Below are 10,234 nucleotides of genomic sequence, written 5' to 3'. Positions count from 1 at the left end.
ACACACACACACACACACACACACACACACACACACACACACACACACACACACACACGTGGGGCTAGCTTCCCATATACGAATGCTCCACCCTGTAGAGCACACAGCTCCAGTGTTGGCTAAGTGCTGGCAGCTGCTCTGTGAACACAGGGACCAGTTTATCACTGTCGCCGGCGCTTACACACAGCACACCTCAGGACATACTTACACAGGAATGAGTGGATTAAAATAGAACCACCACAGGTTAACGTCACTGCCAAAGTTAAGCGACTAGCCTGCTCTGAGCGGTGTAGGCGAAAATAGCTACACATAATATGATAGGTAGCATCAGATTCAAAAATGGAAGTGTAATAGAAAACGTTAACTCTTCAAATCCAAGAAATCTTCAAGGTTCTAGTAGGAAGTTTTCTGTTTCTGTCATGGTCTCCTACCCCCTCTGCTTTTAATAAATTAACTCCACTGGGGCTTTAGCTCAGTGGGAGAGCATTTGCTTTTTACAGGCACAATCCTCGGGGTTCAGACCTGAGCACTAAAGAGGGGAAGAGCCTTAATTGTAGAATAAGAGCGGGAGCAAAAAGGTCATGCCTCATGGACGTGAGGCCTCGTGGAGGGCCCATTGTGCTTCCTGCTTCCCACACCGGAGCCAGATGCGAGGGAGGACTGCGGTCTGCCTCTGGGGTTAGCTCAAGCCTGCAGAGGCCAGTTTCAGAACTGCAGGGGTGCTTTTCAGGTACTAGAAAGGAGTAAAAACATCCCAGAAGAGCCTGTCATGGGTTTTCAGTCACTTTTGGCATGGAAAGCCATTTCCACACTCAGCATATATCATCAAACTATATACACCTCAAACAGCTATTAGGAACTTTTTCTTTTTTAATTACTATTATTTTTTAAGATTTGCTTATTTTTATATGTATTAGTGATTTCCCCACGTTTGTGTATACACTTCAGGTGTGCCTGGTACCTACAGAGGCCGTAAAAGGGTGTCAGATCTCTTGGCACTGGAATTCCTGACATTTGTAAGCTACCATGTGGGCTTCAGAACCAAGTTCTCCGCAAGAACAGTCAGTGCTCTTAACCACTGAGCCATCCCTCCAGCCCAGTTAGGAGAGGTTGGTCTTTGTTATTGTTGGTTTGGCTTTTGTTTTGTTTTGTTTTTTTTCCTGTCTCCAGAGGAGCATGGGAGATTACTTGTCATATTGTCCTATAGATAGTAAGAAAGACTCATTTCAAATTTACTTGTTCTGTTATATAACATCACGACAGCCTGTCCAAACTGGGATCCTGAGACAGCATGGAGAGGTCTCTCCATTTGTTGGTTGTTGTTAAGACACTAGGTAGGTCTGACTCTTGGAACTTTGTGTAGACCAGGCTGTGCCTGCCTCTACTCAATTCCCAACTTTGAGCTGTTTAACTGGGATTGAAAACTTGTCCCATTTTTTTTTTTTAAGATTTATTTATTTATATGAATACAGTGTAGCTGTCTTCAGACACACCAGAAGCTGGCATTGAATCCCATTACAGATGGTTGTGAGCCACCATGTCACCATGTGTTTGCTGGGAATTAAACTCAGGACCTCTGGAAGAGCAGTCAGTGCTCTTAATCACTGAGCCATCTCTTCAGCCCCCTTGTGCCATGTCTTAATTAGGTGTTTTTGTTTGTTTGTTTTTCGAGACAGGGTTTCCCTGTATAGCCCTGGCTGTCCTGGAACTCACTCTGTAGACCAGGCTGGCCTCGAACTCAGAAATCTGACTGACTCTGCCTTCCAAGTGCTGGGATTAAAGGCATGCCCCACCACTGCCTGGCTTAATTAGGGTTTTTATTGCTATGGTAAACATCATGACCAAACCCAATTGAGGGAGAAAAGTGTTTATTTCAGTTTACAGTTCCACAATACTGAGGGAATCAGGGCAGAAAGCAAGGCAGGAGCTGATGCAGAGGCCACGGAAGAGCTGCTTACTGACTTGATCTTCCTGGCTTGCTCAGTTCCTCTCAATCATTAATCAACACAATACCCCACGGACTTGTCTGTAGGCCAATTTTATGAAGGCATTTTCTCAATTAAGATTCCTTCTCCCAGACATGTCTAGGTTTGTGTCAAGCTGGCAAAAACCAACCACTGCATGCCACCTCACAACGAGAAAGGAGAGAAATTTCAACTGTAAAATCATCTGATTTTATTCTTCAAGTAGATAGTTACTTCCCAATGTAGTTTAATACAGACTGTGTGCCCAGGGTTCAATCCTAAATCCCAGAAGAAAGAAGACAAAACAATATTTGGAGAAATGTTATGAGATAGGAATATATGTCATAAAGTCAGTGTTTTGTTTTCTTTTGATTTGTTTTGTGTGTTATTGGGGATGTACCCAGGGCCTTGAACAAATGGCCTATCACTGGCTGTCTATTCCTAGTCATGCTGATATATGTTTATGTATTGTGTTTATGTGTGTGCATGTATGTGGAGGTCAGGGGATAAGTTGGGCCTCTCCTTCTAGCATGGAGAGTGCCACCACTGCGTGGCTGTTACCCAGTGTTTAATCTTTACTTATGATTCCAGCTTCTGAAAGAGTTAACAAGAGGAGTAGAGCCAACTACCTTTGCTTTCTTCTGCCACAGTTCTTGGTTCCAAGCCCTGGAACACAGTTTAAGCTAACCCAACTGCTGAAGAATTACTTGAGGTATCAGTGGATTTCCAGTTGGAGAACGAGGCCGGTGCCTAGAACCTGGCAAACACCAAGAACCCTCCCAAAAGCAGGAATCTGAGCCATGGTCTGAGGGCAATGGCCGGCCTGCCATGTACCTGCTGGAAGCCAGTCCCCATTCTCCACTTACCTTTCCGTCCTTCAGGAAGGTTCTTCAAAGACAGCCTGGCTGTGTGCAGCCTTGGCAGTCTTTGCATCTGAATGAGCCTATCTCAGTTTCCACCTGGCTAGCTCTGCAGGCCACCCAAGCTTCAGTTCCCAAGCCCCCAGCACTCCATTCATATTTAATGTTGTCCACCATGCTGTTCTCTGAAAGCAAACAGAAGCCACACTCTTGTTAAGGAGCCATGGTATAACATGTTATTAACTCTCCATACCTTACAAGAATACATTTCTGTTTCCTAAGTGTAATAATGCATCCTGCAAATCATGTTTCTCACCTGTGCTGAACTTGAGACCCCATGACTGCTCATCTCCTGGACACTTCAATGATCCCCCTCACAGGATGTATTCTTGCCGTTATCTACCCACAGGCAGCCTCGAGCCCCGAGTCCCCCACTCCTCTGCTAACAGCTGTTTTCTATTAAATATAACCTTTCTCTATAAAAGGGAACCCAAAAGACATGAAGGGCTGCTTCCATAAACCCCACCTTAGTGGGAGGGAATCTTCTGGCCAAGTTCTTTGTTCGCATCTAACACTGCTTGCTTAAATCAGACAAGCAATCAGATCTAACAGTTTATGGAGCAATCTTTAAAGATGTGTATGAGAAGTCCTTTCTATGAATTTAAAGTTTAAGTGCTCGTGCTACCTATGGCACATGCCTTTGGTCCTAGCACTCAGGAGGCAGAGGCAGGCAGATCTCTGTGAGCTGGAAGCCAGCTTGGTCTACAAAGTGAGCTCCAGGACAGCCAGGACTGGTATACAAAGAAACCAGGTCTTCTCAAAAAAAAAAAAAAAAAAAAAAAAAAAAAAAAAAAAAAAAAAAAAAAAAAAAAAAAAAAAAAAAAAAAAAAAAAGGTGATAACAATTCATTGTATTGCCTGCAGAAAGTAAGCAGAAATATCAGCTAAGACAGCAATATGAGAAACAGAGCCACGTGAGACCCAATGCTTGGTGTTAGGTTGATGGTCTTCTCTACCTTGAGAGAAGAGGCAGTTCTACTAGGCTGGGCTGAGCACACATGTGAAAGGGAGAGGTGACTGCCGTTGCTTTACTGCACATTGGAGAGGCTTCAGTTGGAACAAACTGCATTTTCCAATTTACATGCCATGCTGTACAAAGAGAAAAGGAGACTTGGCGAGGGTTCAGAGAACAAACCCTGATTAAAGGCTTGTGGAATTAGAGTCCTGACTAGTGCTGAAAGAACCGGGCATGTAGCGTCAAATTCGAGAGGCTCAGGTACAACCAGATGAGTTAGCTGTATGTAAGAAAAATCCAAGGCTCAAGGTAAACACAGAGGTAAATTATGGGATTAAGGAGGAAAAAGAAAATCCATAAAACTTAGCAACGGGAAGTCCAGACTAAGGATGGGAACCTTAGACTAAAAAGCACTTTGGAAACTTACAGACTTATAATATGAGATTCTGTACAGAGTTATTATTGAAACAACTTTATTCGCCTTTATATTTAAGCAGATAGAAATAATTTAGAAAATGAAGATGCTTCTGATAGGTCCTCAGACCAACTGTGAATCAACACAGAGTCAGAGTGAGTTTTGGTGAAGTCTCACTAGCAGCTGGGCTTCCTGCTTTGCTAGGTTTTGGCTTAGAGTTTTATTTTTTTAAAACAAGACACATTATGACAAAGCCATTAGAGGAAGGAGCCAATGATGTCTTCAGTTTCTTACTTTAAATGAGATTATTAGTCGGCTGAGCATTTCATCCAATGTGTTTTACACGTACCCATCCCTTCTTTGGCTCTCCACTGGACACTGGCTTACCCATCCCTTCTCTGGCTCTCCACTGGACACTGGCTTTCCAGGCCCTGCAGGTGCAGCTGTAAAGACAATTGCTTTTTTCTTTATGTGTCAATTTTTACTGAAAATAATTTTCTCATACGATATATTTTGATTATATTTTTTCCTCTCCTACATATTCACTTCTTCACCCACCCAACTTTATGTTCTCTCTCTCTCTCTCTCAATACAAAGGTCAAAACAAATACCAATAAAACAAAAAACACCTAAACAAACAAATACACGGGGGTGGGGGTGGGGGATATGACACAGAGTCTCTTTGTGTTGACCTGTGAACTACCCCAGGCCTTGAGGCCTAACCCTGGAGTGTGGTAACCTCTCCCCTAAATGACTCCCAAGTGACTAGAGCAGTCTGTCTGCTTAATGCTATCTCAGCCCCCTGGGGACAGCCAGGATCCAGTGCCTTTAAGGCTTGAGTCTGCTCCAGCTTGGGGTCCTACTGATCTCATATTTAGAATGGGGCCTCAGGTGGAACTCTATGGGCATAGACTGTCTAAGAGCCTGGGTGTGCTCCTTAGCAGCACAAGAATAACTAGAGCAGCTCCATGTTACTCCTTGGGCTTGACCTGGATGCTCTTGGCTCAGTCGGAAGTAATGACTGAAACCTTCTTACTTTCTTCTGCCTTCTTGAAATAGTTATAGCTTTAGGAGATTCTTTTTTTTTTTTTTAAGGTTTTTTGAGACAAGTTTTCTCTGTGTAGCCCTGGCTGTCCTGGAACTCACTCTGTAGACCAGGCTGACCTGGAACTCAGAAATCTGCCTGCCTCCGCCTCCCAAGTGCTGGGATTAAAGGCGTGCGCCACCACTGCCCGGCTGTTCATTTGTCTTTCTTTTTCAGTATTAGGTATCAAAAGTAGGTCCTCAAACAAGCGAGGCAAGACCCCTCCTCCCCCACGGTGTTAAGTCCCAGGCTCCTTCTGCGTCTGAGAACTCTTGCTGGAGTCCAGGAGTCACTCTGTAGTTGCTGGATTTTCCCCGTCCAATCATATTAGGGCAGCAGGAGACCTGTGATTGGACAGGGAAAAGGGAGGCGGAGCTATGAGGTGTAGAGCCACAGAGTGTAGGAGGGAGAGGAAGAAGAATGGAGGCAGATGTGAACCAGCATGCCTTGAATCAGCCACTGTTTTGAGATCATAAGGTTAAAATAATTGGGATAAAGCTTTTATCATTATCAATTGGCTTTGAAATTATTGTATTGGCATCTTGTAAACTGTGATTTTATTCATACATAAATCTGATTGGTTAACCATAATTATAAGCTTTAAGAGTTTTGATTCTGCCGGGCGGTAGTGGCGCATGCCTTTAATCCCAGCACTTGGGAGGCAGAGGCAGGCGGATTTCTGAGTTCAAGGCCAGCCTGGTCTACAGAGTGAGTTCCAGGACAGCCAGAGCTACACAGAGAAACCCTGTCTCGAAAAACAAACAAACAAAAAAAGAGTTTTGATTCTACCAGGTAAATGTGTGTTGAGGTAGCTGACAATGGGGTGCGTGGGGTGTTGCGTGGTATCGAGAGGAGCTGAGGGTAGGGGTAGGGGCGCCGGAGAGTTGGCGGGCTGAGAGACTGCTGAGTTGAGATGAGAACACCCGGCAGGAGCCCTGTGGCTCATCCTGGCTGGAGAGAGTTGGCGGGTTCATTGAATGACTGTGCCTCTAACCACACACACTTCAGCTTAATTTTGATATGCCTTGACTAGCTCAGTGACTGGGACTTCAAACCTCCCCTCAGCTAGCACACATTCCCCTCCAGTGTGCCTTAGTTAACACTTTCTAAATCTACATTTTATCTTTGCTGCCCCAGGCCCAAATTGGGGAGTGGTCCCTGGGGCTGCTTCCCTGACTCTTTTACATGTTGGTGGTGGGCTCTTAGTTCTTCACCATGGTGTGGTCCATCCTACACCCCTCTCACAGCAGAATTCATTCTTCTCCTCCCCTGCATTTCTTGCCTGGCAATCTTAAAAGTCCTGCCTCTGTCTTTGCCCAGCTACGGGCAGTGGCAACTTTATTTCCCAATAAGAGCCAGCAGGGGGCAGGCTTCCTTTAGCCTAAGTGCTGGACACAGCAAACAGGTTTTTTTTTTTTTTTTTGGTAACACAATTAGCATGAGAACACAAGCTGCTACATGAATAAGAATGCCCCCCCCCCCCAAACTGGGTGGTGGTGGCACAAGCCTTTAATCCCAGCACTTGGGAGGCAGAGGCAGGCGGATTTCTGAGTTCGAGGCCAGCCTGGTCTACAGAGTGAGTTCCAAGATAGCCAGGACACAGAGAAACCCTGTCTCGAAAAAACAAACAAACAAAAACATTCTTATTGTTTGTTTGTTTCAATGCTTAATCACCAGGGCGTGGAAACTGTTTGAGAAGGATTAGGAGGTGTGGCCTTGTTGGAGCTCACTGGGAGTGAGCTTTGAGGTTTCAAAAACCCAGGTTAGGTCCAGTCCCTCTCCCTGCCTGCTGCCTGCAGATGAGGATGTAAAGCTCTTTACTACTGTGTCTGTCATGCCTGGCTGCTTTCCTCCATGAACATCATGCACTAATCCTCTAAGACTGTAATTGCTTTCTCTTATAAGAGTTGCCTTGGTCATGTGTCTCTTCACAGAGATAGAGCAGTAATTGAGAAGGCTAGGCTGACTCCATGACAGGCTTCAGACTAGCAGTTCAGGAGACAAGGCCTAAATCTCAGTTTCCGAGAACTTGGCAAGTCCAGGCCTGCCACCTGGCCTGAGGCAAGGATAATGTGGGTCAGCAGCAGTTTCCAGACCTTCCCAGCAACAGTTTCCAGCCCCTACACCCCAGCAATGGAATGTCCCTAGAGACTGAGCAAGGTAAATGTCACCTCCCCTGGGAATCCCCTAATGTACTTTAAATCACTTGGTTTATCTCTGTCTTGGTAATGGGAGGTTCCAGCATGGACTTCTGCAGAGTCCAACACTGCGTTTACACACGAATCTGAGTCCAGAGTATCATTCTTTGGCAATTCTTGGGCCCTTACAAACTAAGAAATTGAAAATATTCTAAAATTTAGATCACAGTAATAGCCGCACTCCTCATAAAACTCATAAAAGACCAGCGACTATGACTAAGTTACAGTAAAGATGTGATTACAACTTTACAGAGCAGAAAATAAGCATGCAATAAGAGCTGTAGGCCTCCAAAGGTTGCCCTGCAGCGAAATTTGTAAGATACAAGTAAGATAGTCTGGAGCAGCCTGGTAGAGATCAGGATCCTGGGAGGAGACAAGACAAAAGCGGGTAACAAAGCTGACTAGGTGAGGTGAGATCAGCGCCCTCCTTGTCCTGAACCTCATCGCTGCCATCTGCTCTGCAGCTGGACTACGGATGGCATCCCAGCTTGGAGGCCATGTTGCCCTCAACCTCAGACTGCTGAGAATAAGCTGCCATATCCTAACTGATGACTAGAGACACGGATGAGTCTCTGTCCCACTGGTGACCTAACTGCAAGATGGAGACCAGCCTAGCAAGACAGGTTCTGTGAAGGAGAAAGAAGCAGGCCACCTACAACAACTGTCAAATGGGACTCTGCAGACCCAGGTTAAAAGTAACAAAACCTTACTCCTAATGGCGTTGCCTCTCCTTTCACTCCCATTCTGCTGTGGGACACATACATGTATGTGTATATATAAACTCTGATGCAATAGAACTTAATCAAGATACACTGAAAATGATTCTTACCTGGGTACAACCTTACTATTAGACATTAAGATCTAAAAGCATGGTTCTGAGACCTCACAGACACGTCTTTCTTCCTTCTTCTTTTTTTTTTTTTTTTAAAGATTTATTTATTGTTCTATGTAAGTACACTGTAGCTGACTTCAGACACCCTAGAAGAGGGCATCAGATCTCATTACAGGTGGTTGTGATCCACCACATGGTTGCTAGGATTTGAACTCAGGACCTTCAGAAGAGTAGCCAGCGCTCTAAACCGCTGAGCCATCTCTCTAGCCCCCTCATAGATATTTCTACACAAAAATATCTGAAAAGAAGCTGTGTCTGCAGAGACTGATCAGCCAATTAGAATTTCAGTACTGTGGAGATTGGAATGTTGCAGATCCAGAGGCAAATTACCGTGTTTTGGGCCAGTTCTAGCCCACTGGGACAGACATTTCTTGCCCACCTCTGTGTCAGAACTAACACCTTGTGACTAATAGAATTTTTAAAAATTCTATTTATCTTAGCAGACTTTTGCCTTCTCTAATGCACACACTAAGAACGTTATCAAATAGCATCTGGTTATATCTGCCTCTCTGGTATACCCACGAATGTATTTTTGACTTGCTTCGATTTGTGGCTTTTCTGTTCTGTAAAACTACAAAAGTGCTTCCACACTGCGACATAAAATTTGAGGTGATCCAAATTTGTGTTCCCAGGCCATAGTCACTCAAAATGGCTTCAGAATAAACTATCCCTTGTCCCTTTTAAGCTGTAGTTTTTGTGTTGACACATTTAATACACACCTAATACAGATGCTTCAAAGTACAAGTAGACAAATGGATATATCTCCATGTGGGATGATTAAAGATTTTTAACCATAATGCTTCTTTCCTCTAGTTTTCAAAATTGTAGATATGTTTATGTCTTTGGTTCAAGACTGACTGTAATAGAATGCCATTAACATGATTTAACATAGAAGGGGCCCAGGGATATAGCTCATTCAGAATGTTCACATACCATGTTTGAAGTTCTAGGTTCCTTTTTCAGCACCACATACAACTAACTGGTATGGTGGTACATGTCTGTAAAGTAAGTACCTGGGAGGTAGAGGTAGGAAGGCCAGGTCAAGGTTATCTTGGTTGCATATTGAATTTGATGCCAGCTTGGGCTTCATGAAATCCTGTTTTCAAAGTGCAAAAGAGAGAACATAAACATAAAACATAAAAGTTTTCAAAATCTAAAACAAAACTAAACAAAACAAAAACCCTATACATTTCAGGCAGCCTTAAAAGGCAGGCTGTAAACCAGGCAGTGGTGGCACATGTCTTATTTAATCCCAGCACTTGGGAGGCAGAGACAGGTGGATTTCTGAGTTCGAGGCCAGCGTGGTCTACAGAGTGAGTTCAGGACAGCCAGGGCTACACAGAGAAACCCTGTCTCGAAAAACCAAAAAAACAAAACCAAAAACAAACCAACCAGCCAAACAAACAAAAGGCAGGCTGTAAAGTAGGAAAGATCTAGAAATGTTTGAAGAACAGATTACACACACACACAAAACAAAAACCAACAAACAGAACCTTTCTTTTACATTTTTGGTTGTGAGCCTGGCTAGCCTTTAATGGCTGAGCCATCTCTCCAGCCCCAGTTCCCTTTATTTTGTGTGAACGATGCATGGTACATAATAGCCATCCCAGAGGTATCTGTGTATGAGGAGCAGCTTGTCTATAGAAACCCTCTCTCAAAACCTGTAAGTCTAGGTGAGCAAGGAAGCCAAGGACAGGTATAAGGAGGGAATCAGAAACAGGATCTACTTTATATTTTATGAAGGTCATTCACAACTGCGGCAGAGTTCTTCGGTGAGGAGAAACACTTTAGAAGGGAGGTAAAACAG

General features: G+C 44.1%; 1 long non-coding RNA gene across 1 annotated transcript; it reads right to left on the bottom strand.

The window, feature by feature from the left end:
- Positions 1-1,851: 1,851 nt before the first annotated feature.
- LOC116097411 lies at positions 1,852-9,697 on the bottom strand. The gene is made up of 3 exons (XR_004121410.1): positions 9,441-9,697; positions 2,831-3,009; positions 1,852-2,128 (listed from the first exon to the last, which is right to left on the bottom strand). It is a non-coding gene; the product is annotated as an uncharacterized LOC116097411 (long non-coding RNA).
- Positions 9,698-10,234: the final 537 nt, after the last annotated feature.

This window comes from Mastomys coucha, unplaced genomic scaffold (assembly GCF_008632895.1).
Source record: "Mastomys coucha isolate ucsf_1 unplaced genomic scaffold, UCSF_Mcou_1 pScaffold19, whole genome shotgun sequence".
Classification (NCBI taxonomy): Eukaryota; Metazoa; Chordata; class Mammalia; order Rodentia; family Muridae; genus Mastomys; species Mastomys coucha.
This window is presented reverse-complemented; position numbering and strand designations above follow the sequence as displayed.